Genomic DNA, 27,394 nt, shown 5'->3' with positions numbered 1-27,394 from the left:
AGGTTTTTTTACCCAGACACCCCTGCAAAGTCCGAAATGTGGCGGAAAAAATGCTTTTTCCGCACATTTTGCTCGACGCACCCATCGAAACACGCCCCCAACAACACATGGCCTACCGTCCCGCGTTCCCACAGGTGTCCCGATGAAAACGGTACCTCACATGCGTGGGTGCACCTACCTGGCCTGCAAGGGGCAAGCAGAAAACGCAAGCAACCCCCAGTCTGTTTGCAGAGGGGAATCTCAGCCATTCTGCCGACCGGCACAACATACAGATATGGGCCTCGGGGGTCCAAGCCACTGAGGAAAACAGGGAGCCCCATGCATTTCCGAAAAGAGGACACCCGTGGGAATCCGCAGAGGTGTGATTTGCGCACATCGCCCCAGGTTTTTTTACCCAGACACCCCTGCAAAGTCCGAAATGTGGGGGAAAAAACGCTTTTTCCGCACATTTCGCTCGACGCACCCATTGAAACACGCCCCCAACAACACATGGCTACCGTCCCGCGTTCCCACAGGTGTCCCGATGAAAACGGTACCTCACATGCGTGGGTGCACCTACCTGGCCGGCAAGGGGCAAGCCGAAAACGCAAGCAACCCCCAGTCTGTTTGCAGAGGGGAATCTCAGCCATTCTGCCGACCGGCACAACATACAGATATGGGCCTCGGGTGTCCAAGCCACCGAGGAAAACAGGGAGCCCCGAGCATTTCCGAAAAGAGGACACCCGTGGGAATCCGCAGAGGTGTGATTTGCGCACATCGCCCCAGTTTTTTTTACCCAGACACCCCTGCAAAGTCCGAAATGTGGGGGAAAAAACGCTTTTTCCGCACATTTCGCTCGACGCACCCATTGAAACACGCCCCCAACAACACATGGCCTACCGTCCTGCGTTCCCACAGGTGTCCCAATGAAAACGGTACCTCACATGCGTGGGTGCACCTACCTGGCCGGCAAGGGGCAAGCCGAAAACGCAAGCAACCCCCAGTCTGTTTGCAGAGGGGAATCTCAGCCATTCTGCCGACCGGTACAACATACAGATATGGGCCTCGGGTGTCCAAGCCACCGAGGAAAACAGGGAGCCCCATGCATTTCCAAAAAGAGGACACCCGTGGGAATCCGCAGAGGTGTGATTTGCGCACATCGCCCCAGGTTTTTTTACCCAGACACCCCTGCAAAGTCCGAAATGTGGGGGAAAAAACGCTTTTTCCGCACATTTCGCTCGACGCACCCATCGAAACACGCCCCCAACAACACATGGCCTACCGTCCCGCGTTCCCACAGGTGTCCCGATGAAAACGGTACCTCACATGCGTGGGTGCACCTACCTGGCCGGCAAGGGGCAAGCCGAAAATGCAAGCAACCCCCAGTCTGTTTGCAGAGGGGAATCTCAGCCATTCTGCCGACCGGCACAACATACAGATATGGGCCTCGGGTGTCCAAGCCACCGAGGAAAACAGGGAGCCCCATGCATTTCCGAAAAGAGGACACCCGTGGGAATCCGCAGAGGTGTGATTTGCGCACATCGCCCCAGGTTTTTTTACCCAGACACCCCTGCAAAGTCTGAAATGTGGGGGAAAAAACGCTTTTTCCGCACATTTCGCTCGACGCACCCATCGAAACACGCCCCCAACAACACATGGCCTACCGTCCCGCGTTCCCACAGGTGTCCCGATGAAAACGGTACCTCACATGCGTGGGTGCACCTACCTGGCCGGCAAGGGGCAAGCCGAAAACGCAAGCAACCCCCAGTCTGTTTGCAGAGGGGAATCTCAGCCATTCTGCCGACCGGCACAACATACAGATATGGGCCTCGGGTGTCCAAGCCACCGAGGAAAACAGGGAGCCCCATGCATTTCCGAAAAGAGGACACCCGTGGGAATCCGCAGAGGTGTGATTTGCGCACATCGCCCCAGGTTTTTTTACCCAGACACCCCTGCAAAGTCCGAAATGTGGGGGAAAATACGCTTTTTCCGCACATTTCGCTCGACGCACCCATCGAAACACGCCCCCAACAACACATGGCCTACCGTCCCGCGTTCCCACAGGTGTCCCGATGAAAACGGTACCTCACATGCGTGGGTGCACCTACCTGGCCGGCAAGGGGCAAGCCGAAAACGCATGCAACCCCCAGTCTGTTTGCAGAGGGGAATCTCAGCCATTCTGCCGACCGGCACAACATACAGATATGGGCCTCGGGTGTCCAAGCCACCGAGGAAAACAGGGAGCCCCATGCATTTCCGAAAAGAGGACACCCGTGGGAATCCGCAGAGGTGTGATTTGCGCACATCGCCCCAGGTTTTTTTACCCAGACACCCCTGCAAAGTCCGAAATGTGGGGGAAAAAAGGCTTTTTAAGCACATTTCGCTCGACGCACCCATCGAAACACGCCCCCAACAACACATGGCCTACCGTCCCGCGTTCCCACAGGTGTCCCGATGAAAACGGTACCTCACATGCGTGGGTGCACCTACCTGGCCGGCAAGGGGCAAGCCGAAAACGCAAGCAACCCCCAGTCTGTTTGCAGAGGGGAATCTCAGCCATTCTGCCGACCGGCACAACATACAGATATGGGCCTCGTGTGTCCAAGCCACCGAGGAAAACAGGGAGCCCCATGCATTTCCGAAAAGAGGACACCCGTGGGAATCCGCAGAGGTGTGATTTGCGCACATCGCCCCAGGTTTTTTTACCCAGACGCCCCTGCAAAGTCCGAAATGTGGGGGAAAAAACGCTTTTTCCGCACATTTCGCTCGACGCACCCATCGAAACACACCCCCAACAACACATGGCCTACCGTCCCGCGTTCCCACAGGTGTCCCGATGAAAACGGTACCTCACATGCGTGGGTGCACCTACCTGGCCGGCAAGGGGCAAGCCGAAAACGCAAGCAACCCCCAGTCTGTTTGCAGAGGGGAATCTCAGCCATTCTGCCGACCGGCACAACATACAGATATGGGCCTCGGGTGTCCAAGCCACCGAGGAAAACAGGGAGCCCCATGCATTTCCGAAAAGAGGACACCCGTGGGAATCCGCAGAGGTGTGATTTGCGCACATCGCCCCAGGTTTTTTTACCCAGACATCCCTGCAAAGTCCGAAATGTGGGGGAAAAAACGCTTTTTCCGCACATTTCGCTCGACGCACCCATCAAAACACGCCCCCAACAACACATGGCCTACCGTCCCGCGTTCCCACAGGTGTCTCGATGAAAACGGTACCTCACATGCGTGGGTGCACCTACCTGGCCGGCAAGGGGCAAGCCGAAAACGCAAGCAACCCCCAGTCTGTTTGCAGAGGGGAATCTCAGCCATTCTGCCGACCGGCACAACATACAGATATGGGCCTCGGGTGTCCAAGCCACCGAGGAAAACAGGGAGCCCCATGCATTTCCGACAAGAGGACACCCGTGGGAATCCGCAGAGGTGTGATTTGCGCACATCGCCCCAGGTTTTTTTACTCAGACACCCCTGCAGAATCCGAAATGTGGGGGAAAAAACGCTTTTTCCGCACATTTCGCTCGACGCACCCATCGAAACACACCCCCAACAACACATGGCCTACCGTCCCGCGTTCCCACAGGTGTCCCGATGAAAACGGTACCTCACATGCGTGGGTGCACCTACCTGGCCGGCAAGGGGCAAGCCGAAAACGCAAGCAACCCCCAGTCTGTTTGCAGAGGGGAATCTCAGCCATTCTGCCGACCGGCACAACATACAGATATGGGCCTCGGGTGTCCAAGCCACCGAGGAAAACAGGGAGCCCCATGCATTTCCGAAAAGAGGACACCCGTGGGAATCCGCAGAGGTGTGATTTGCGCACATCGCCCCAGGTTTTTTTACCCAGACGCCCCTGCAAAGTCCGAAATGTGGGGGAAAAAACGCTTTTTCCGCACATTTCGCTCGACGCACCCATCGAAACACGCCCCCAACAACACATGGCCTACCGTCCCGCGTTCCCACAGGTGTCCCGATGAAAACGGTACCTCACATGCGTGGGTGCACCTACCTGGCCGGCAAGGGGCAAGCCGAAAACGCAAGCAACCCCCAGTCTGTTTGCAGAGGGGAATCTCAGCCATTCTGCCGACCGGCACAACATACAGATATGGGCCTCGGGTGTCCAAGCCACCGAGGAAAACAGGGAGCCCCATGCATTTCCGAAAAGAGGACACCCGTGGGAATCCGCAGAGGTGTGATTTGCGCACATCGCCCCAGGTTTTTTTACCCAGACGCCCCTGCAAAGTCCGAAATGTGGGGGAAAAAACGCTTTTTCCGCACATTTCGCTCGACGCACCCATCGAAACACGCCCCCAACAACACATGGCCTACCGTCCCGCGTTCCCACAAGTGTCCCGATGAAAACGGTACCTCACATGCGTGGGTGCACCTACCTGGCCGGCAAGGGGCAAGCCGAAAACGAAAGCAACCCCCAGTCTGTTTGCAGAGGGGAATCTCAGCCATTCTGCCGACCGGCACAACATACAGATATGGGCCTCGGGTGTCCAAGCCACGGAGGAAAACAGGGAGCCCCATGCATTTCCGAAAAGAGGACACCTGTGGGAATCCGCAGAGGTGTGATTTGCGCACATCGCCCCAGGTTTTTTTACCCAGACACCCCTGCAAATTCCGAAATGTGGGGGAAAAAACGCTTTTTCCGCACATTTCGCTCGAGGCACCCATCGAAACACGCCCCCAACAACACATGGCCTACCGTCCCGCGTTCCCACAGGTGTCCCGATGAAAACGGTACCTCACATGCGTGGGTGCACCTACCTGGCCGGCAAGGGGCAAGCCGAAAACGCAAGCAACCCCCAGTCTGTTTGCAGAGGGGAATCTCAGCCATTCTGCCGACCGGCACAACATACAGATATGGGCCTCGGGTGTCCAAGCCACCGAGGAAAACTGGGAGCCCCATGCATTTCCGAAAAGAGGACACCCGTGGGAATTCGCAGAGGTGTGATTTGCGCACATCGCCCCAGGTTTTTTTACCCAGACACCCCTGCAAAGTCCGAAATGTGGGGGAAAAAACGCTTTTTCCGCACATTTCGCTCGACGCACCCATCGAAACACGCCCCCAACAACACATGGCCTACCGTCCCGCGTTCCCACAGGTGTCCCGATGAAAACGGTACCTCACATGCGTGGGTGCACCTACCTGGCCGGCAAGGGGCAAGCCGAAAACGCAAGCAACCCCCAGTCTGTTTGCAGAGGGGAATCTCAGCCATTCTGCCGACCGGCACAACATACAGATATGGGCCTCGGGTGTCCAAGCCACCAAGGAAAACAGGGAGCCCCATGCATTTCCGAAAAGAGGACACCCGTGGGAATCCGCAGAGGTGTGATTTGCGGACATCGCCCCAGGTTTTTTTACCCAGACACCCCTGCAAAGTCCGAAATGTGGGGGAAAAAACGCTTTTTCAGCACATTTCGCTCGACGCACCCATCGAAACACGCCCCCAACAACACATGGCCTACCGTCCCGCGTTCCCACAGGTGTCCCGATGAAAACGGTACCTCACATGCGTGGGTGCACCTACCTGGCCGGCAAGGGGCAAGCCGAAAACGCAAGCAACCCCCAGTCTGTTTGCAGAGGGGAATCTCAGCCATTCTGCCGACCGGCACAACATACAGATATGGGCCTCGGGTGTCCAAGCCACCGAGGAAAACAGGGAGCCCCATGCATTTCCGAAAAGAGGACACCCGTGGGAATCCGCAGAGGTGTGATTTGCGCACATCGCCCCAGGTTTTTTTACCCAGACACCCCTGCAAAGTCCGAAATGTGGGGGAAAAAACGCTTTTTCCGCACATTTCGCTCGACGCACCCTTCGAAACACGCCCCCAACAACACATGGCCTACCGTCCCGCGTTCCCACAGGTGTCCCGATGAAAACGGTACCTCACATGCGTGGGTGCACCTACCTGGCCGGCAAGGGGCAAGCCGAAAACGCAAGCAACCCCCAGTCTGTTTGCAGAGGGGAATCTCAGCCATTCTGCCGACCGGCACAACATACAGATATGGGCCTCGGGTGTCCAAGCCACCGAGGAAAACAGGGAGCCCCATGCATTTCCGAAAAGAGGACACCCGTGGGAATCCGCAGAGGTGTGATTTGCCCACATCGCCCCAGGTTTTTTTACCCAGACACCCCTGCAAAGTCCGAAATGTGGGGGAAAAAACGCTTTTTCCGCACATTTCGCTCGACGCACCCATCGAAACACGCCCCTAACAACACATGGCCTACCGTCCCGCGTTCCCACAGGTGTCCCGATGAAAACGGTACCTCATATGCGTGGGTGCACCTACCTGGCCTGCAAGGGGCAAGCCGAAAACGCAAGCAACCCCCAGTCTGTTTGCAGAGGGGAATCTCAGCCATTCTGCCGACCGGCACAACATACAGATATGGGCCTCGGGTGTCCAAGCCACCGAGGAAAACAGGGAGCCACATGCATTTCCGAAAAGAGGACACCCGTGGGAATCCGCAGAGGTGTGATTTGCGCACATCGCCCCAGGTTTTTTTACCCAAACACCCCTGCAAAGTCCGAAATGTGGGGGAAAAAACGCTTTTTCCGCACATTTCGCTCGACGCACCCATCGAAACACACCCCCAACAACACATGGCCTACCGTCCCGCGTTCCCACAGGTGTCCCGATGAAAACGGTACCTCACATACGTGGGTGCACCTTCCTGGCCGGCAAGGGGCAAGCCGAAAACGCAAGCAACCCCCAGTCTGTTTGCAGAGGGGAATCTCAGCCACTCTGCCGACCGGCACAACATACAGATATGGGCCTCGGGGGTCCAAGCCACTGAGGAAAACAGGGAGCCCCATGCATTTCCGAAAAGAGGACACCCGTGGGAATCCGCAGAGGTGTGATTTGCGCACATCGCCCCAGGTTTTTTTACCCAGACACCCCTGCAAAGTCCGAAATGTGGGGGAAAAAACGCTTTTTCCGCACATTTCGCTCGACGCACCCATTGAAACACGCCCCCAACAACACATGGCCTACCGTCCCGCGTTCCCACAGGTGTCCCGATGAAAACGGTACCTCACATGCGTGGGTGCACCTACCTGGCCGGCAAGGGGCAAGCCGAAAACGCAAGCAACCCCCAGTCTGTTTGCAGAGGGGAATCTCAGCCATTCTGCCGACCGGCACAACATACAGATATGGGCCTCGGGTGTCCAAGCCACCGAGGAAAACAGGGAGCCCCATGCATTTCCGAAAAGAGGACACCCGTGGGAATCCGCAGAGGTGTGATTTGCGCACATCGCCCCAGGTTTTTTTACCCAGACACCCCTGCAAAGTCCGAAATGTGGGGGAAAAAACGCTTTTTCCGCACATTTCGCTCGACGCACCCTTCGAAACACGCCCCCAACAACACATGGCCTACCGTCCCGCGTTCCCACAGGTGTCCCGATGAAAACGGTACCTCACATGCGTGGGTGCACCTACCTGGCCGGCAAGGGGCAAGCCGAAAACGCAAGCAACCCCCAGTCTGTTTGCAGAGGGGAATCTCAGCCATTCTGCCGACCGGCACAACATACAGATATGGGCCTCGGGTGTCCAAGCCACCGAGGAAAACAGGGAGCCCCATGCATTTCCGAAAAGAGGACACCCGTGGGAATCCGCAGAGGTGTGATTTGCGCACATCGCCCCAGGTTTTTTTACCCAGACACCCCTGCAAAGTCCGAAATGTGGAGGAAAAAACGCTTTTTCCGCACATTTCGCTCGACGCACCCATTGAAACACGCCCCCAACAACACATGGCCTACCGTCCCGCGTTCCCACAGGTGTCCCAATGAAAACGGTACCTCACATGCGTGGGTGCACCTACCTGGCCGGCAAGGGGCAAGCCGAAAACGCAAGCAACCCCCAGTCTGTTTGCAGAGGGGAATCTCAGCCATTCTGCCGACCGGTACAACATACAGATATGGGCCTCGGGTGTCCAAGCCACCGAGGAAAACAGGGAGCCCCATGCATTTCCGAAAAGAGGACACCCGTGGGAATCCGCAGAGGTGTGATTTGCGCACATCGCCCCAGGTTTTTTTACCCAGACACCCCTGCAAAGTCCGAAATGTGGGGGAAAAAACGCTTTTTCCGCACATTTCGCTTGACGCACCCATCGAAACACGCCCCCAACAACACATGGCCTACCGTCCCGCGTTCCCACAGGTGTCCCGATGAAAACGGTACCTCACATGCGTGGGTGCACCTACCTGGCCGGCAAGGGGCAAGCCGAAAACGCATGCAACCCCCAGTCTGTTTGCAGAGGGGAATCTCAGCCATTCTGCCGACCGGCACAACATACAGATATGGGCCTCGGGTGTCCAAGCCACCGAGGAAAACAGGGAGCCCCATGCATTTCCGAAAAGAGGACACCCGTGGGAATCCGCAGAGGTGTGATTTGCGCACATCGCCCCTGGTTTTTTTACCCAGACACCTCTGCAAAGTCCGAAATGTGGGGGAAAAAACGCTTTTTAAGCACATTTCGCTCGACGCACCCATCGAAACACGCCCCCAACAACACATGGCCTACCGTCCCGCGTTCCCACAGGTGTCCCGATGAAAACGGTACCTCACATGCGTGGGTGCACCTACCTGGCCGGCAAGGGGCAAGCTGAAAACGCAAGCAACCCCCAGTCTGTTTGCAGAGGGGAATCTCAGCCATTCTGCCGACCGGCACAACATACAGATATGGGCCTCGGGTGTCCAAGCCACTGAGGAAAACAGGGAGCCCCATGCATTTCCGAAAAGAGGACACCCGTGGGAATCCGCAGAGGTGTGATTTGCGCACATCGCCCCAGGTTTTTTTACCCAGACACCCCTGCAAAGTCCGAAATGTGGGGGAAAAAACGCTTTTTCCGCACATTTCGCTCGACGCACCCATTGAAACACGCCCCCAACAACACATGGCCTACCGTCCCGCGTTCCCACAGGTGTCCCGATGAAAACGGTACCTCACATGCGTGGGTGCACCTACCTGGCCGGCAAGGGGCAAGCCGAAAACGCAAGCAACCCCCAGTCTGGTTGCAGAGGGGAATCTCAGCCATTCTGCCGACCGGCACAACATACAGATATGGGCCTCGGGTGTCCAAGCCACCGAGGAAAACAGTGAGCCCCATGCATTTCCGAAAAGAGGACACCCGTGGGAATCCGCAGAGGTGTGATTTGCGCACATTGCCCCAGGTTTTTTTACCCAGACACCCCTGCAAAGTCCGAAATGTGGGGGAAAAAACGCTTTTTCCGCACATTTCGCTCGACGCACCCATCGAAACACGCCCCCAACAACACATGGCCTACCGTCCCACGTTCTCACAGGTGTCCCGATGAAAACGGTACCTCACATGCGTGGGTGCACCTACCTGGCCGGCAAGGGGCAAGCCGAAAACGCAAGCAACCCCCAGTCTGTTTGCAGAGGGGAATCTCAGCCATTCTGCCGACCGGCACAACATACAGATATGGGCCTCGGGTGTCCAAGCCACCGAGGAAAACAGGGAGCCCCATGCATTTCCGAAAAGAGGAAACCCGTGGGAATCCGCAGAGGTGTGATTTGCGCACATCGCCCCAGGTTTTTTTACCCAGACACCCCTGCAAAGTCCGAAATGTGGGGGAAAAAACGCTTTTTCCGCACATTTCGCTCGACGCACCCATCGAAACACGCCCCCAACAACACATGGCCTACCGTCCCGCGTTCCCACAGGTGTCCCGATGAAAACGGTACCTCACATGCGTGGGTGCACCTACCTGGCCGGCAAGGGGCAAGCCGAAAACGCAAGCAACCCCCAGTCTGTTTGCAGAGGGGAATTTCAGCCATTCTGCCGACCGGCACAACATACAGATATGGGCTTCGGGTGTCCAAGCCACCAAGGAAAACAGGGAGCCCCATGCATTTCCGAAAAGAGGACACCCGTGGGAATCCGCAGAGGTGTGATTTGCGCACATCGCCCCAGGTTTTTTTACCCAGACACCCCTGCAAAGTCCGAAATGTGGGGGAAAAAATGCTTTTTCCGCACATTTCGCTCGACGCACCCATCGAAACACGCCCCCAACAACACATGGCCTACCATCCCGCGTTCCCACAGGTGTCCCGATGAAAACGGTACCTCACATGCGTGGGTGCACCTACCTGGCCGGCAAGGGGCAAGCCGAAAACGCAAGCAACCCCCAGTCTGTTTGCAGAGGGGAATCTCAGCCATTCTGCCGACCGGCACAACATACAGATATGGGCCTCGGGTGTCCAAGCCACCGAGGAAAACAGGGAGCCCCATGCATTTCCGAAAAGAGGACACCCGTGGGAATCCGCAGAGGTGTGATTTGCGCACATCGCCCCAGGTTTTTTTACCCAGACACCCCTGCAAAGTCCGAAATGTGGGGGAAAAAACGCTTTTTCCGCACATTTCGCTCAACGCACCCATCGAAACACGCCCCCAACAACACATGGCCTACCGTCCCGCTTTCCCACAGGTGTCCCAATGAAAACGGTACCTCACATGCATGGGTGCACCTACCTGGCCGGCAAGGGGCAAGCCGAAAACGCAAGCAACCCCCAGTCTGTTTGCAGAGGGGAATCTCAGCCATTCTGCCGACCGGCACAACATACAGATATGGGCCTCGGGTGTCCAAGCCACCGAGGAAAACAGGGAGCCCCATGCATTTCCGAAAAGAGGACACCTGTGGGAATCCGCAGAGGTGTGATTTGCGCACATCGCCCCAGGTTTTTTTACCCAGACACCCCTGCAAAGTCCGAAATGTGGGGGAAAAAACGCTTTTTCCGCACATTTCGCTCGATGCACCCATCAAAACACGCCCCCAACAACACATGGTCTACCGTCCCGTGTTCCCACAGGTGTCCCGATGAAAACGGTACCTCACATGCGTGGGTGCACCTACCTGGCCGGCAAGGGGCAAGCCGAAAACGCAAGCAACCCCCAGTCTGTTTGCAGAGGGGAATCTCAGCCATTCTGCCGACCGGCACAACATACAGATATGGGCCTCGGGTGTCCAAGCCACCGAGGAAAACAGGGAGCCCCATGCATTTCCGAAAAGAGGACACCCGTGGGAATCCGCAGAGATGTGATTTGCGCACATCGCCCCAGGTTTTTTTACCCAGACAACCCTGCAAAGTCCGAAATGTGGGGGAAAAAACGCTTTTTCCGCACATTTTGCTCGACGCACCCATCGAACCACGCCCCCAACAACACATGGCCTACCGTCCCGTGTTCCCACAGGTGTCCCGATGAAAACGGTACCTCACATGCGTGGGTGCACCTACCTGGCCTGCAAGGGGCAAGCCGAAAATGCAAGCAACCCCCAGTCTGTTTGCAGAGGGGAATCTCAGCCATTCTGCCGACCGGCACAACATACAGATATGGGCCTCGGGTGTCCAAGCCACCGAGGAAAACAGGGAGCCCCATGCATTTCCGAAAAGAGGACACCCGTGGGAATCCGCAGAGGTGTGATTTGTGCACATCGCCCCAGGTTTTTTTACCCAGACACCCCTGCAAAGTCCGAAATGTGGGGGAAAAAACGCTTTTTCTGCACATTTCGCTCGACGCACCCATCGAAACACGCCCCCAACAACACATGGCCTACCGTCCCGCGTTCCCACAGGTGTCCCAATGAAAACGGTACCTCACATGCATGGGTGCACCTACCTGGCCGGCAAGGGGCAAGCCGAAAACGCAAGCAACCCCCAGTCTGTTTGCAGAGGGGAATCTCAGCCATTCTGCCGACCGGCACAACATACAGATATGGGCCTCGGGTGTCCAAGCCACCGAGGAAAACAGGGAGCCCCATGCATTTCCGAAAAGAGGACACCCGTGGGAATCCGCAGAGGTGTGATTTGCGCACATCGCCCCAGGTTTTTTTACCCAGACACCCCTGCAAAGTCCGAAATGTGGGGGAAAAAACGCTTTTTCCGCACATTTCGCTCGACGCACCCATCGAAACACGCCCCCAACAACACATGGCCTACCGTCCCGCGTTCCCACAGGTGTCCCGATGAAAACGGTACCTCACATGCGTGGGTGCACCTACCTGGCCGGCAAGGGGCAAGCCGAAAACGCAAGCAACCCCCAGTCTGTTTGCAGAGGGGAATCTCAGCCATTCTGCCGACCGGCACAACATACAGATATGGGCCTCGGGTGTCCAAGCCACCGAGGAAAACAGGGAGCCCCATGCATTTCCGAAAAGAGGACACCCGTGGGAATCCGCAGAGGTGTGATTTGCGCACATCGCTCCAGGTTTTTTTACCCAGACACCCCTGCAAAGTCCGAAATGTGGGGGAAAAAACGCTTTTTCCGCACATTTCGCTCGACGCACCCATCGAAACACGCCCCCAACAACACATGGCCTACCGTCCCGCGTTCCCACAGGTGTCCCGATGAAAACGGTACCTCACATGCGTGGGTGCACCTACCTGGCCGGCAAGGGGCAAGCCGAAAACGCAAGCAACCCCCAGTCTGTTTGCAGAGGGGAATCTCAGCCATTCTGCCGACCGGCACAACATACAGATATGGGCCTCGGGTGTCCAAGCCACCGAGGAAAACAGGGAGCCCCATGCATTTCCGAAAAGAGGACACCCGTGGGAATCCGCAGAGGTGTGATTTGCGCACATCGCCCCAGGTTTTTTTACCCAGACACCCCTGCAAAGTCCGAAATGTGGGGGAAAAAACGCTTTTTCCGCACATTTCGCTCGACGCACCCATCGAAACACGCCCCCAACAACACATGGCCTACCGTCCCGCGTTCCCACAGGTGTCCCGATGAAAACGGTACCTCACATGCGTGGGTGCACCTACCTGGCCGGCAAGGGGCAAGCCGAAAACGCAAGCAACCCCCAGTCTGTTTGCGGAGGGGAATCTCAGCCATTCTGCCGACCGGCACAACATACAGATATGGGCCTCGGGTGTCCAAGCCACCGAGGAAAACAGGGAGCCCCATGCATTTCCGAAAAGAGGACACCCGTGGGAATCCGCAGAGGTGTGATTTGCGCACATCGCCCCAGGTTTTTTTACCCAGACACCCCTGCAAAGTCCGAAATGTGGGGGAAAAAACGCTTTTTCTGCACATTTCGCTCGACGCACCCATCAAAACACGCCCCCAACAACACATGGCCTACCGTCCAGCGTTCCCACAGGTGTCCCGATGAAAACTGTACCTCACATGCGTGGGTGCACCTACCTGGCCGGCAAGGGGCAAGCCGAAAACGCAAGCAACCCCCAGTCTGTTTGCAGAGGGGAATCTCAGCCATTCTGCCGACCGGTACAACATACAGATATGGGCCTCGGGTGTCCAAGCCACTGAGGAAAACAGGGAGCCCCATGCATTTCCGAAAAGAGGACACCCGTGGGAATCCGCAGAGGTGTGATTTGCGCACATCGCCCCAGGTTTTTTTACCCAGACACCCCTGCAAAGTCCGAAATGTGGGGGAAAAAATGCTTTTTCCGCACATTTCGCTCGACGCACCCATCGAAACACGCCCCCAACAACACATGGCCTACCGTCCCGCGTTCCCACAGGTGTCCCGATGAAAACGGTACCTCACATGCGTGGGTGCACCTACCTGGCCGGCAAGGGGCAAGCCGAAAACGCAAGCAACCCCCAGTCTGTTTGCAGAGGGGAATCTCAGCCATTCTGCCGACCGGCACAACATACAGATATGGGCCTCGGGTGTCCAAGCCACCGAGGAAAACAGGGAGCCCCATGCATTTCCGAAAAGAGGACACCCGTAGGAATCCGCAGAGGTGTGATTTGCGCACATCGCCCCAGGTTTTTTTACCCAGACACCCCTGCAAATCAATTCTGGGCCGATGTGCGCAAATCATACCTCTGCGGATTCCCACGGGTGTCCTCTTTTTGGAAATGCATGGGGGTTCCTGTTTTTCTTGGTGGCTGAAGCACCCCAGGCCTAAATCTGTCGGATGCCTCCCCAAACCCTTTTGGGGGGGATAGCAGTGTTTTAGGCTTTCCCCTTGGCGGCCAGGTAGGTGCACCCACGCATGTGAGGTACCGTTTTCATCGGGACACCTGTGGGAACGCAGGACGGTAGGCCATGTGTTGTTGGGGGCGTGTTTCGATGGGTGCGTCGAGCGAAATGTGCGGAAAAAGCGTGTTTTCCCCCACATTTCGGACTTTGCAGGGGTGTCTGGGTAATAAATTCTGGCCCACTTCGCGCAAATCAGACCTCTGTGCTTTCCCACGGGTGTCCTCTTTTGGGAAATGCATGGGGTTCCCTGTTTCCCTTGCTGACTTCGACACCCTAGGCCCAAATCTGTAGGTTGCCCACATGAACAAATTGTGCTGTGGCGAAAGGCTTGGGGTTACCAGCGGGTTACCCTTTTCCTTTTGCGACCCCGGTAGGTGCACCCACACATGCGAGGTACCTTTTTCGTCGGAACACCTGTGGGAACACGAGAAGGTATGACATCTGCTGTTGGCGACGTGTTTCGGTGAGTGGACACAGGGAAATGTCTCTGAAATTGGCCGGAAATGAAGACAAATCTCAGACATTTCCCTCTGGCCACTCACCGAAACACACCGCCAACAACACGTGGCCTACCTTCCCGCATCGCCACACGTGTCCCAATGAGAGGCTGACCTCTTGTGTGCAGGTGTGGTACCTGAGTGACAATGGGTACATCTTTAGTATAGTAACTTCGCTGTAGTGCGCTTAGGAAACAGTAAAGTACTGGCAGTAAGCCATTTCACATGCACCTTTCCTCACACTTCCCATACATACCAGACGCAATGCAGTTAGACACGCAAGGTGGGATTTAGCACAAGGACAAACCTCCTTGTGTTGCACAAGCAGGTTTGTCCTTGTGAGCAGTGATGCCACGACAAGGCACCCACCGTATCACTGGCCATTCGTATCCCTTTCGTGTCTGCAGTCAGTTGGCATCCATTTCAGCAGTTGCACTTCTACCAAATCACTAGCACCAGAGCAAGTATATCTACACATGAGCATATCTACACACTTACACCACATGGACATGTGTGTACAATGCAACTGTGTCTCTAGCAATATCTTAACTATCATTTGGCATCAATTTCATAGCAACTGTGTCTGCATGCAAACTTTATGTGCCGGCAATCACATGTGGACAGTGATAGCAAGTGCATACTGGCTGACTTCGCTACCCTGCCCTACAGGCGCTATCTTCCACACCAGCTTTCAGTATGCCCATAGCAACTATGGGCAAACATTCTTATGTTCCACCGTACCCACACAAAACAGCCATCCTGCTACATGACAATCATTTCGGCAGTGCTGGAAAAGTCCATTCACAGAAATTGCATCTGCATGTTCTTTGTATCTTTACCTAATTCACACACCAAACATATCCAATTCATTCCTACAGAAGACGTGTCACTTACACCACACATAACATTACTCGCAGTAAAACAATAAACAAGGCAGGATCTTACGAGGTACGCAAGACACCGCTGCCATATAGTTGGTGTCCAAGTACCACTTTCATGACACTTAGACCTCAAGGGTGGGAGCCAAAGTGGCGTGTATTATTTAGAAAAGACACCCCTTGAGTGGATGGAACCTGAATGGTGTTCTGGTCTTCCACAACGCACGGCTTGAGTAGAGGGAGCGGGACTGGCCTTTCTTTGCTTGCCAAACCTTAGGTGGAAGGAGCCAGATTTGGGTTCCTGTCCAAAGTACGCCGGAAGCGGATGGGGTTTTCCAGACTTTTTTTTTTGTAAGGCAATCCCAAACAGGAGCAAGCTGCACTCCCATAGGGGAGTGACCCAGAGTGCTCCACCCTTCTTCTCCATGGCCCGCCTCAACTAGAGGCGGTGGAGTGGCATTCCTTTCCAAGATGCGCCTTCTTTGGAAGAAACAAGCATTGCATTACTTTGCAAGGCACACCACGCGCAGAGGAAGCTAGACTGCCTTTTCCTTATGAGGCAGACCTGAAGGGAAAGGTACCGGGGGTGATGTCTCTTTCCCAGGCAGGCCTCAAGTGGAGGGGGCAGGACTAGCATTGCTTGCCAAAGCACGCCAAAGGGGAGTAAAGCAGAGTGCTGTCCCCACCTACTCCAAGGCACACCTCAAGTGGGGAGATAGAGTGGCATTTCTTTCCAAGATGTGCCTGCTTTGGAAGAAACAAGCATTGCGTTACTTTGCAAGGCACACCACGTGCAGAGGGAGCTAGACTGCCATTTCCTTATGAGGCAGACCTGAAGGGAAAGGTACCGGGGGTGATGTCTCTTTCCCAGGCAGGCCTCAAGTGGAGGGGGAAGGACTAGCATTGCTTGCCAAAGCACGCCAAAGGGGAGTAAAGCAGAGTGCTGTCCCCACCTACTCCAAGGCACACCTCAAGTGGAGAGAGCTAGAGTGGCATTCCTTTCCAAGATGCGCCTGCTTTGGAAGAAACAAGCATTGCGTTACTTTGCAAGGCACACCACACGCAGAGGGAGCTAGACTGCCTTTTCCTTATGAGGCAGACCTGAAGGGAAAGGTACCGGGGGTGATGTCTCTTTCCCAGGCAGGCCTCAAGTGGAGGGGGCAGGACTAGCATTGCTTGCCAAAGCACGCCAAAGGGGAGTAAAGCAGAGTGCTGTCCCCACCTACTCCAAGGCACACCTCAAGTGGAGAGAGCTAGAGTGGCATTCCTTTCCAAGATGCGCCTGCTTTGGAAGAAACAAGCATTGCGTTACTTTGCAAGGCACACCACACGCAGAGGGAGCTAGACTGCCTTTTCCTTATGAGGCAGACCTGAAGGGAAAGGTACCGGGGGTGATGTCTCTTTCCCAGGCAGGCCTCAAGTGGAGGGGGCAGGACTAGCATTGCTTGCCAAAGCACGCCAAAGGGGAGTAAAGCAGAGTGCTGTCCCCACCTACTCCAAGGCACACCTCAAGTGGAGAGAGCTAGAGTGGCATTCCTTTCCAAGATGCGCCTGCTTTGGAAGAAACAAGCATTGCGTTACTTTGCAAGGCACACCACGTGCAGAGGGAGCTAGACTGCCTTTTCCTTATGAGGCAGACCTGAAGGGAAAGGTACCGGGGGTGATGTCTCTTTCCCAGGCAGGCCTCAAGTGGAGGGGGCAGGACTAGCATTGCTTGCCAAAGCACGCCAAAGGGGAGTAAAGCAGAGTGCTGTCCCCACTTACTCCAAGGCACACCTCAAGTGGAGAGAGCTAGAGTGGCATTCCTTTCCAAGATGCGCCTGCTTTGGAAGAACAAGCATTGCGTTACTTTGCAAGGCACACCACGCGCAGAGGGAGCTAGACTGCCTTTTCCTTATGAGGCAGACCTGAAGGGAAAGGTACCGGGGGTGATGTCTCTTTCCCAGGCAGGCCTCAAGTGGAGGGGGCAGGACTAGCATTGCTTGCCAAAGCACGCCAAAGGGGAGTAAAGCAGAGTGCTGTCCCCACCTACTCCAAAGCACACCTCAAGTGGAGGGAGCTAGAGTGGCATTTCTTTCCAAGATGTGCCTGCTTTGGAAGAAACAAGCATCGCGTTACTTTGCAAGGCACACCACGCGCAGAGGGAGCTAGACTGCCATTTCCTTATGAGGCAGACCTGAAGGGAAAGGTACCGGGGGTGATGTCTCTTTCCCAGGCAGGCCTCAAGTGGAGGGGGCAGGACTAGCATTGCTTGCCAAAGCACACCAAAGGGGAAAGACCCGCATGGCACAACTCAAGTCCAGGGACTCATAATGATTACTATTTCGTAGGCACGCCTCCAATGGAAGGAGCCTGATTAGCGTTCCTTTGCAAGTCACGCTTTGAGCTGAGGGATCTAGACTGATGCACATTTTCTTGGCAGGCCTCAAGGGAAAGCTACGGCTGTGGTTGCCTTTCCAAGGCAGGCCGCAAGTGGAGGAAGCAGGACTAGCGATGCTCGTGAATGCACGCTAAATCAAGTGAAGTGAGTTGACATCCTGTTGCATTTTCATTGAAGGTACTCCTCCAGGGCAGGGTGCAAGAGTGCCATTCCTTTACAAGACATGCACGATTTCAGGGGCTAAGGGTCCCTTTCAAGGAATGATGGGCCTTTTCGGAAATCAGTCGATCTCCCAATAATTTTCCTTTGTATGATACAAAAGGAAACAAGGCTGAAAGCAGAGGGCAGGCTGGGAAGGGCATTGGGGACAGTACACCCGAGTATCCTTCCTCTTTCCTTGTTTTGTACACACCTTACATTTTCGGTACGGTTGTGCCTTCGTGGCAGTGGGAGGAACATAATCACCAAAGTGTCGCTCTTGCAATCTGGCCACATCTTCGACCTCTGGAAAGGAGGGAATTTGTACATGAACATTAGCCAGAGATTGAACAATTTCTAATTCAAAATCCAAAAAGGAGAGCTTGTTTTGTGGAGTAGCTGCACGGTACACCACATAAGCATTGTACGTTGCCATATGCACAATGTGTGTGGCTAACTTTTTGTACCAGAAACGCGACTTGCGTTCAGCGTGGTATGACTCAAGCACTTGGTCATTTTTGTATACTCCACCCATGTACTTGTTGTAATCCAGAATGCAATTGGGCTTCAACACTTGCTGAGTCTGCCTGCGCAGAGGGACAGCTGAAGTACTTTAATCATGAATAGTACTTAGTATGTACACATCCCTTTTGTCGCAGAATTTCACTGCTAACAATTCATCCTGCCGCAATGCCATACATTGTCCCTTGGCCAACTTCTTACACACAAGTTGTCTGGGGAAGCCTTTGCGGTTACTGCAGATTGTACCGCATGCCAGTGTGCCCACATTGAACAATTCCTTGAACAGTGGAATTCCGGTGTAGAAATTGTCTACATACAAATGATGTCCCTTGTGGAGCCATGGTGTGAGAAGATCCCAAACAATCTTCTCACTTGTCCCTAAATGGGCTGGGCAGCCCGGAGGGTTTAGGGTAGAGTCTTTACCGGTGTAGACTCTCATGCTGCTGACATACCCAGTGGTACTTTCACACAACATGTACATTTTAATCCCATATTGTGATCTCTTGCTAGGAATGTAATGCCTGAATACAAGGCGACCTTTGAACAACACCAACGATTCATCAATTGATATGTTCTGGCTAGGAACATACACCTCTGCAAATCGGTGAGTGAAGTGGTCCAGAAATGGCTTAAGTTTGAACAGCTTATCAAAGTTTGGGTCCGTTTTGGGTAATGCTGCCGAGTTGTCATTGAAGTGCAACATACGGTGCAGTGCTTGAAAGCGATTTCTGCTCATTGTAGCTGAAAAAAACAGGCAATAAAGTGGTGCTACAGTAGTCCAGTATATTGCGACAGACGGCTTGTGTCCAATTCCCATGAGCAAAATGAGACCCCAAAACTGTCTCATTTCAACATCGTTTGTGGGTACCCATGCTTGTGCTCTGGAGTGGGGTTTTAGAGTGGGACCCCTAGACCTCATGAACTGTGCAGCGTATAAATTGGTTTGCTCAACCACATCTGCAATGAACCCATCATCAACAAAAAGGTTGAAAAAATCAATAGGCTGAAACCATTCTGTATTCACTGTGCACCCTGATATACCAGTGAAAGGGGGCACAACAGGCTGAGCCATTGCTGGAGGCACCCAGAGCGACTCTCGAGTCATGTCAGGAACTGCCACATTGCGTGGCCGTCTTCCACGTCCCCTCCCCCTTACAGGTCCCCTGCGTGTGGGAAGTGTGCGAAAAGGTGGACACACTCTTCCTTCCTCTTCATCATCAGATGATGACGATGATGAGTGGGAGGAGGGACTTTCGTCAATGGCCATCTCACTTCCCCAATCACTTCCCTCGTGCCCCTCAGAAGCACTATCTGTTTCAGAATGCATGTACACATCTGTGCCTTGCTCTGAGCCAGACTCCATCACTGCAGCTAATGCCTCCGCACCAGACATTGATCGCCGAGAAGCCATGAGTACCTTCGCTATGGAACCCTTCACTGCCCAAAGACCAGATGAAGACTGAAACAAGAAGTATGTGTGCTTCTGAAAGTATGGAACGTAGCACAGTAAGTGGTATTCAGTGCCACAAACCTACTCCACACAAGTACACCAAAAGGTCCAGACTTTGCTCACAAACTGTAGCAGCCCTCTGCAATATGAAGTACTCCCTGCACGCTACAATAAACGGAGTAGTACTTTGCAAACACTCACGTGAAATGCTAAGGACCAGCTGACTGCTTTCCTACAAGTGGGTAGACAGCTACAACACACCTGCACCTAAAAGAAAGAGAACAAAAAATATATGGACAATGTACTATTCCGCTAAACTGTACAGAAATACAAGCGTGGGGACGAGGATTTCAGCCACACTACCTATTCAGAAACAGCCAACATGCTTTGCACCATGCCCTCCTCCATGGGATGCTCGTGGATGGTAATTCGAGGTGAGAAGGAACCATGCAACGTATTAGTAATCGGGTGAGTTGAAAAGCCATAGGCAATGAAGAAGCAGAAAGGGAAGATAAATAAAGTACACGGCTGGCCCTTCCGGGCAACTGCTGGCACACTTTTGACAAAAACACCTGCTCATTCATATAGGGGTGTCTATTGTAAGGGGAAAGCTCACAAGGACAAAATTATTGCAAGGCCAAGCAAATTGATGTAGGCTGAAGCAAGTAGTGATGGGTACCTAAGAATTCAGTAGCAGACACATACGGAATGCTTTGACATGCCATGAATGCAAACAATTGCTAGAAAGTGGAAGTCTCACTGCCAACATACTTACTACCATTTGTATTCACTTTTCACATCTTCCAGTGTGTCCATCAGTCACTGGGCAAACTCCCCCTAAAATAGCGTCTGGGCAAAATCCATTATGTTTCCAATGAACAGCTCCATGCCTGTTTTGGAAAGGTGCACCCCATCTCTGTGAAACATCACAGCACCTTTGATATTGCCATGGTGAATGGTCCGTATTCTGGTGTTGCCCTCTGTCAGTCTAGTGAACTCGGCATTCATTTTCCACACCGAGCGGTTGATGGCCCTTCTATTCCCTTGAGTTCTCCAATCCATCCTGGGAATCATCTGGGACCAGGCCACCACAGTGTTTGGAAACCTCTGTGCAATCCATTCAAGGTCTGCCATGAGCTGCTCCCGTACCCCCTTCCGTCCCACAGACGCAAAATCATTTCCTCCCAGGTGAACCACTATAAGGTCAGGGGGGGGGGCCTTTCCTTTTGCTTGGGCAGCGATGATGGCTCCTCGGAGCTGGTGAAGGCGCATCCCCCCCACCCCAAACCAATGCACTGCAAGGCCATCCCTTCCAGACCCAGATGTAGGTGGCCCTCGGAAATGTCGTGCAGCCCTTTGGATATAAGAGTGGCCGAAAATCCACACAACCCTCATCCTCACTAGGAAATGGAAACAGGAAAACCCCCATGATTATGGCTACACATACATTTTACCACATTACACAACAATTGCACCAATACATGACTCTTGTAACAATCCCAGACACACACTTCACCCATTCGGAAACCACCTCTCATTTGAAATAACAGTAGGTCGACACATAATTGCCACATTATTTTCAGGGAAAGGAGGTGAAGAAGATAGTATGTCACCTTGTGCCAATAACACAGTTGTGCTGGCGCAATTGTAATCAGTAAAAGTTGTCTGCTCCTGTGGCCCACCGCCTGCCCAGCACGGTGGTAAGGTGACTTGCACATGCTACATCGTTACAATTTGGCAGGGTGACTAGTCTCACAGAGGATATGAAGTCCACAGGAAGTGTGCTTTGTACGCTCTCTGAATATAGGTACCCTGACAGAATGTGCCACATTTACCACAAATGGGTGCACCTTCAGACACTTTCAATGTGAGTGTTTCGACCATAGCTCCAGGACCACTAGTGACCTTGGGGGCACTTCACTACCAAGGAAGGGAGGTGGCCAAGGTCACACCCATCACCCACCACTACCCTACATAGCTTCCTGGTCAGCACTACAGCTTTCCTCTCCTGGAAGGGATTGGACCCTGCCAGGGCACCCTGCACCCACTGCTGAATTTGGAGGACAAAATATCCACCTGAGGGACGGACGCCCAAGGCCAATGACACCCCCCTCTCTAGCTACCCTATGTTACAGTTTTTCCCCCTGCAAAAGGATGGGGACCCTGACAGGGCACACTGGGACCACTGCTGAAATTGGACCACAGAAATGGTGAACTTTGCAGTGAAAGGAATGAGCTCTGTAACAAGTGTGCATGGCATGCTCAGAAAAAATGACCATCTATATAACTACTGGAATTTTTTTTTTTAAATTTGCTGCTACTTGTCGGCCAAACCTTTCCTTCTGCAAAGCAGCTGCCTTACTCAATGCAAGGCACACCCATCACTGGCCCCCGGCCCTCCCCACTACCCTTTCCCACCCTTATCACTGACAATGCAGCCACAATTCCTTCCACCACAGTAACCCTCCACCCCCACATTACCGAGTAATTAAGGTTGTACTTACATAAGTCAGCAATAGCTTTTCAGTAGCCGCAACTGCAAAGGAAACATAAAAGAATTAAAATCAATGCTTTGCCTACCAATTACACATCCAAACTGTCTGGCTACTATCTGTACATTTTTCACTTCCTTCCACCAGTTCCATGACACTTCTCAGTAATCTACCACTACGGAAGGCTAGACTGCACACGGATTGGAAATGGAAATAAGACAAGTGGGCATATGGCATCCTGCAGAAAAAACATAAAAATAAATAAATCCCGGATATCTGGCACCAAACCATCACTGTTTGGAAACATCTGTGCTATCCATTCCAGTTCCTCCATTAGCAGCTCATGAATCCCTTTCCCTCCCACAGACGTTAAATCTTTTCCTCCCAGCTGCACCACTGTAGGGTGTTGGGGTTGCATCTCCTTTTGCATGGACATCGCTGATGGCTCCTCTGAGCTGGTGAAAGCACTTCCCCCTAACCCCGAACCAATGCACCAGGAGGGCATCCCTTTGAGAGCCAGATGTGGTTGGCCCTCGGAAAATCGTGCAGCCCTTTGGGTGAAAGAGTAGGCAATTATCTACACAACCCTCATCGTCACTATGATATGGAAACAAGTGAACCCCCATGAATATGCCTATACATACAGTTTACAAACTAGCTGAATGATTGTGTGAACACATGGCTCTTGTAACAATCCCAGACACACACTTCACCCATTCGGACATGCACCTCTCATGTGAATTTACAGTAGGTCATTACGTAATTGGCACTTGTGTTTTAGGGGAAGGAGGTGGCAAAGAGGTGAGGAAGACAGTATGTCACCTTGTGGCAATAACAGTTCTGCTGGGGCAATTGTAATCAGTAAAGGTTGTCTGCTCCTGTGGCCCACCGCCTGCACTGCACGGTGGTAAGGTGACTTCCACATGCTACACCATTACACTTTGGCAGGGTGACTAGTCTGACAGAGGATATGACCTGTGCAGCAAGGGTGTTTTGTAACCTCTCCGAATATAGTTCCTATGACAGAATGTGCGCCATTCATTACACATCCATGCAAATTTGGACACTTTGATTGTGAGAAATTGGGGCGCAGCTCCTAAAGTACTGGTGAACTTGGGGCCATTCAACTACCAAGGCAGAGAGGCAGCCAAGGTCACACACATCAACCACCACCACACTACATCTCTGCCTGGCCAGCACTGCAGCTTTCCCCTCTAGGACGGGATGGGGACCGTGCCGGGGCACCCTGCACCCACTGCTGCTTTTGAGGGACTAAATATCCATCTGGGAGATGGACGCCCAAGGGCAATGACTTCATCCCCCACCCCTCCTGCCCCTCTAGCTACCCTGCGTTACAGCTTTTCCCTCTGCAAAAGGATGGGGAGCCTGGCGGGGCTCACTGGGACGACTGCTGGAAAAGGACCACAGAAATGGTGATCGTTGCAGTAAAAGTAGTGTTCTCTGTATCAAGTACGCGTACCATGCTCAGAACAAAATGACCATCTGCATTACTACCGGCAACATTTTTGAAAAGGAGCTGCTACTTATGTCGGCCAATTTTTCCTTCTGCAAAGCAGCCACCTTCCTCAATGCAAGGCACTCCCATCAGTGTCCCCCGAACCACCCTACTACCCTTTCTCACCCATACCACTGACACTGCAGCCACAGTTTCTCCCACCACAGTCACCCTCCACCCGCACATTACCAAGTAATATATGTGGTACTTACATAAATCAGCATAAGCTTTTCAGTAGCCGCAACTGCAACAGAAACATAAAAGATTTACATTCAGTGCTTTGCCTACCAATAACACATCCAAACTGTCTGGCATATATCTGTACATTTTTCAGCTCCTTCCACCACATACATGAAACTTCTCAGTCATCTACCTCCACAGAAGGCTGGACTGCACAGTGATAGCAAACTGGACTAAGACCAATGGGTGTATGGCAACCCCCAGCACACAAAAAAAACATTGCACAGATGGCTAAGTGGCAAACTTCCCTCCCAGGGAAACAGCACTGTTCAGCTGCACTGGGGGGGCGTTTTGTCCGCAACCCGGGCAAGTGTGTTCCTGGCCACCCCAATCCCTCCCCAGAGCACCCACTTCCTTCACAACAGAACACTACAGGCCCTGTTCACCCCCAACCCAATAGCAATGTGCCCTCCACCCACTATAAAATGTTGGAATAAGCAAAATTTCATACGTACATAACAAGGGAGAAGCTTGAACTGCTCAAGACCTGTAAGGGAAGAACAAAACATATATTATCTGTGTCAGCCCACCCAAATACCAGACCACCCATATTGGCCCCCCTGTTGCATTGGCCTGTACGTTTTGGGCACCCCGGCGCCAGACTGGCACACCAATGTGCCCCTCTACGCCAAGGCAGGTATAGTAAACGAAGAACCCAATTCAAAATGGCAGGCTGCCCTTTTCTGGGGGCGGAGGGGCCCCCTACACCGCTGTGGAATTTCCTAACGTGAGGGCGGTTGCACCTCTCCACCACCACCCCAATTTGAGGGGCGGCCCATCTCATGTAGCCCTCCCAAGGGGCAGATAAGGGGGAAGGCTGTCCTGCACTCCTCCCTAGGCTCAGGCGTCCGTTCTAGGAGCAGATATCTGGTCCCAGGGAGGGCTGCATGACATGGCACCCACTCCATTGTGGGCAGGGGGGGTTAACGCCCCATTCCTTTAGAAGCTTTCCCAACCCTTTGGGGTGCTCCACCGCCCCCCCTAAAAAAACCTTCCAACAATTTCACTGTTTTCCTTTGGTAACCCAACTCCCCTTTGTGCACAGGGGCACATTGGTGTGCCAATCTGGTGCCGTAGTGCCAAAACCCTACTGCCCCATCTATTGGGGGTCCTGCCCCACCTTTTGGGGTGCCCCCCCCACCCCACCCCCAATGGCTGGGGGACACACCTCATGCAGGCCTCCCTGGGCCTCCTCCAAACGGCTGCGTGAGGTACACCCCACCTCCATTTGGGGTGAGGGGGGAGAGGGCCACCCCAAAAGGTGGGGCGGGACCCCCAATAGATGGGGCAGTAGGGTTTGGGCACCCTGGGGGCACATAGCCACACTAATGTGGCCATCTGCACCAAGCAAAGTTGGGTAAACAAAAAAAAATATACAAAACCACAGGCTGCTTTTTAGGGGGGGGCTGAGGGCCACCCTAAATTGCCAGCGCATGATGTACCGCAACGGGGGGTGGCCCTCAACCCCCCCACCCCAAATGGAGGGCCCCACCTCATGCAACCCTCCCTGGGGGCAGATATCTGCTCCTAGGAAGGGGCATCTGACCCCAGGGATCGATGAATGAGGTGAGGCCCCCCCTATCTGCGCCCAGGGAGGGTTGCATGAGGTGGGGCCCTCCATTTGGGGTGGGGGGGGGTTGAGGGCCACCCCCCGTTGCGGTACATCATGCGCTGCCAATTTAGGGTGGCCCTCAGCCCCTCCTAAAAAGCAGCCTGTGGTTTTGTATATTTTTTTTTTGTTTACCTAACTTTGCTTGGTGCAGATGGGCCCATTAGTTTGGCTATCTGCCCCCAGGATGCCCAAACCCTACTGCCCCATCTATTGGGGGTCCTGCCCCAGCTTTTGGGGTGCCCCCCCCACCCCACCCCCAATGGCTGGGGGACACACCTCATGCAGGCCTCCCTGGGCCTCCTCCAAACGGCTGCGTGAGGTACACCCCACCTCCATTTGGGGTGAGGGGGGAGAGGGCCACCCCAAAAGGTGGGGCAGGACCCCCAATAGATGGGGCAGTAGGGTTTGGGCACCCTGGGGGCAGATAGCCACACTAATTGGCCCATCTGCACCAAGCCAAGTTGGGTAAACAAATAAAAATATACAAAATCACAGGCTGCTTTTTAGGGGGGGCTGAGGGCCACCCTAAATTGGCAGCGCATGATGTACCGCAACGGGGGGTGGCCCTCAACCCCCCCACCCCAAATGGAGGGCCCCACCTCATGCAACCCTCCCTGGGGGCAGATAGGGGGGCCCCACCTCATGCATCCCTCCCTGGGGTCAGATGCCCCTTCCTAGGAACAGATATCTGCCCCCAGGGAGGGTTCCAAGGGGTGCCCCCTTTCTACTTCGGTTGGGGGGGCACCCCCCCCATGGGGGGACACCCCCCCCTTTCATTCAGTAAAAAATATGTGGTGGCTAGTGGCCCCCACCCCTTCCCCCAACCCTGTTTCCCATCATTTCATTTTTATTTTTTATTTTACATTCCCTTGGGGCAGATGGTCAGCCATCTGCCCCAGGGTTCACATGCACGTGCCCCCATGCTTTGGGGTTGGGAGGGGGTTGGAAAGGGGAAGATCTCCCCTTTCCAACGATACCCGCCTCGATCTCCGGCTTGAAATACAGCCGGAGATCGAGGCGGAACAAGAAGGGCACTCACCTTCTCTCTCCAACGCAGCAGCCGAAAATGGCTGCTGCGTTGGAATTACTTTCCGTTTCACGCCGACGTGCGTCACGCACGTCGGCGTGAAACTGAAGGAAATCCAACCCCCGGGCAGTGAGGGGGGACCTCCCCCTCACATAGCCCGGGGGTTGGATTACAGTTTTGAGCGATCCCTGCTTTGCAGGGATCGCTCAAAACAAGGTGCCGAAAAGGACGAGCTATCTCGTCCTTGGCACTGCGTGTGCACTTCCAAGGACGAGATACCTCGTCCTTGGCACTTAAAGGGTTAATGATTGGCCTTTGGGGTAGGAAAGATGATGGATTAGCCTCATTTTTCCGGATTCTTTTTTGGGGGACCAGGCCTAGTGGGGATATCAAGTAGTTATTTAATGGCATGCGGTCCCAGGGACCTGCTATCCTGCCTAGTTGCAATTATTTATTGATTTTGGTTTCCACTATCTGGGGGTTATCCCTGGCTGACTTCAGGTTCATCGGGATGGTTTGTGACTCTGTGCCCTTAAATGGGATGGAAAAACCCTTGGTGAAACCCTGCCATATTGCCATGCTGGTTTCTTTGTCTGGGTAGTTGTTAAGGGC

At 53.9% G+C, this 27,394-nt stretch overlaps 1 long non-coding RNA gene across 1 annotated transcript; it reads right to left on the bottom strand.

Moving 5' to 3' along the window:
- Nucleotides 1-20,666: 20,666 nt before the first annotated feature.
- LOC138514204 (uncharacterized) lies at nt 20,667-24,149 on the bottom strand. The gene is made up of 3 exons (XR_011281927.1): nt 24,116-24,149; nt 22,400-22,431; nt 20,667-21,295 (listed from the first exon to the last, which is right to left on the bottom strand). It is a non-coding gene; the product is annotated as an uncharacterized lncRNA (long non-coding RNA).
- Between the last annotated feature and the right edge of the window lie 3,245 nt (nt 24,150-27,394).

The sequence above is a fragment of the Ambystoma mexicanum genome, chromosome 1p (genome assembly GCF_040938575.1).
Source record: "Ambystoma mexicanum isolate Mex_15411 chromosome 1p, UKY_AmexF1_1, whole genome shotgun sequence".
NCBI lineage: Eukaryota > Metazoa > Chordata > Amphibia > Caudata > Ambystomatidae > Ambystoma > Ambystoma mexicanum.
Note: the sequence above shows the minus strand (reverse complement) of the source record. Positions and strands in the feature narration are given on the sequence as shown.